The sequence below is a fragment of the Aegilops tauschii genome, unplaced genomic scaffold (genome assembly GCF_002575655.3).
Source record: "Aegilops tauschii subsp. strangulata cultivar AL8/78 unplaced genomic scaffold, Aet v6.0 ptg001259l_obj, whole genome shotgun sequence".
In the NCBI taxonomy this organism is placed as follows: domain Eukaryota; kingdom Viridiplantae; phylum Streptophyta; class Magnoliopsida; order Poales; family Poaceae; genus Aegilops; species Aegilops tauschii.
The window spans coordinates 8,057-10,505 of NW_027333460.1; the positions used below are offsets into that span (position 1 = coordinate 8,057).

Consider the following 2,449-nt stretch of genomic DNA (forward strand, 5'->3'; position numbering starts at 1 on the left):
CAATAGGATCCCCAGGCCTCATTAGCCCATACTGCTCCACAAAGAATACCTACGGTTAAAAGGGTAAATCCTAGGCTAATGACACGATAACTCCAAGAATCCAAACGCTCCGTTAATTGATATTTGTAATAATTTGGAAATGAAGGGACAGAGGTTCTTTTTAAAGCACTTCTTTTTGCATAAAAATATTTAATATCACTAAAGAAAAATGTTTTATTTAAAACATTTTTTTTCTTTTTAGAAAAGAAATGGAAATTATTTCGAAATCTAATGATTAGAATAGCGGCAGATAATAAGGATCCGCACAAAAGAGTTGCATAGCTTAATAACATCATACTGACATGCATCATTAACCACTGAGATTGTAGAGCAGGTACTAGTATCGTGGATTGATGCATTTCAGTTAAAAGACCCGATGTGGCAAAGCCTTGCGTTAAAATAGTACTTGGCGTAGTTATTGTGCTTAAATCATTTTTAGAGTTCTGTATTTTAGGAATGGTATGAAGAATATACAGGGCCCATGAAAGGAAGATCAATGACTCATATAAATTACTTAATGGAAAATGTCCCGAGGAAGCCCAACGAGAAACTAAGAATCCTGTTATAGAGAAAAAAGTAACTATCATTCCTTTTTCTGACGAATCACGTAATCCTCCAAGTTCACGAACTAATAAGGTTATAAAATGAATCGTAATCACAATTGAAATCGTTGAGAAAGAGATATGAGTTAGTATATGTTCTAAAGTTGCAAATAGCATAAGGGGAAGGTCCCATTACAAAATTGTAAATTTCGAATTGATTTCTAATCTATTGTATTCTTTTTCAAGAATGCCGCCACTCGGATTCGAACCGAGATGCTTGAGCACTGCTTCCTAAGAGCAGCGTGTCTACCAATTTCACCATGGCGGCTAACTTCAAATAATAGGTAACTTAAAAGAATAATAGCTATTATCTTGGGAATCGTCGATATTGGGAAAGTCCATAAAATTTAGGAACATTAGAGTTTTCATTAAAATAGACTTCGTTTGGTAGTATCGTTTCCATTTTTTTTTTACAATAAACTCTTGCTTTGCCCAATAGAAACACAAACACTGCTTGAAAGAGTTGGAATTTCTTTTTTCTAACTTGCAATTGTAGAACTAATTTTTTCTAATTAATTTCTCGTTTACATTTTGAAAATTCTTTCAATACAATGAAAAAAATCCAAAAGGGTTTCTATTTAATGATGAAATTAAAATGGATAAATGGAAAAGGCTTTTTGGATTTTTAAAAATTTCTAGAATGAAAGTCTTTATGCTCTTATTAATAAGATTTACTAACCTTATGATTTTGGAGAAGATAGGTGAAGTTGTAAGTCCTATTGTAAGAATACTCCACTTTTCATAATTTTCATAATAGAATATGAGGATTCTATTATGAAAATTATGAAAAGTTCATTGATAGGAAAAGAATACTTAGCACACAGTATACCAAACAAAACTTTTTTTTCTTGTATATATAAGATAAGAGGGGTTTTTTGTTCTAAGAATATTGTACCGAGTAATTCGACACATAAAAGTACATTCAAAGAAGAATCAAAATTATTAAATAATTGGAATTCTTTTTTGATAAGTCAATTCATATTATTCCAAAATCTTATTATTTGTTTGTTGCCCAGAAAAACCCTTTGGTTTTGGATGCTCATTACCGCTCGAAAATGATCTTGATTTTACTAAAGAATAAGATTGTACTATGGAAAAATAAGTCTTTTTCTTCCAAATATTTTTACGAATACGCTTTTTTGACATTGAAGTACGTTTTTTTGGAACTGCCATTCAAAAAGGAAATTACTTTTTTCTAGTTGTATGTGAAAGACATCTATTGCTGCAAATCAATCCTTCTTTCTTCTTTTTATTAGTATTTATACTTAGATACTGAAAGATACTTAAATTTTGAATTATTTTTTACTTCATTTTGTCTAATGCGGATAAGACAACAAGAATTTTTTAACATTTTTTCTTTATATATTTTATACTTGTTTTTTAATAATATAGAATATATAGAAAGGTTTCTCATTTAAATCTATTTATATCTATTTATATATCAAGTATACTCCATATATAGATATATGGTATGGAAGCCTATCCCCCATATAAGATAAGACGGGGGGATAAAAAGAAGGGAAAATGAAAATAGTTAATTAAGTTCAGAATGGTATTCCATAAAGGAAAGGAATTCCAATCAAAACAAAAAATACTGAGTCTCTTAAACAAGACATTCTAAAACTTAGGTAATTTATAGTCATTAGGATTTTAGTTCTATATGAAGTAAGGACTATTCGATAATTTCTTATAAACATAGGTTTTCATTGGAATTCACTCAATCAGTTAATTATGGAACAAGAGAGCTGTTTCATCTTGTTTTAAAGAAATATAAAAATGAATTATGAATAGAAAGTAAAATGATTCCA

General features: G+C 29.4%; 1 non-coding gene across 1 annotated transcript; it reads right to left on the minus strand.

The window, feature by feature from the left end:
* Positions 1 to 829: 829 nt before the first annotated feature.
* On the minus strand, positions 830 to 909 carry TRNAL-UAG (transfer RNA leucine (anticodon UAG)). Its single transcript has one exon. It is a non-coding gene; the product is annotated as a tRNA-Leu (tRNA).
* Between the last annotated feature and the right edge of the window lie 1,540 nt (positions 910 to 2,449).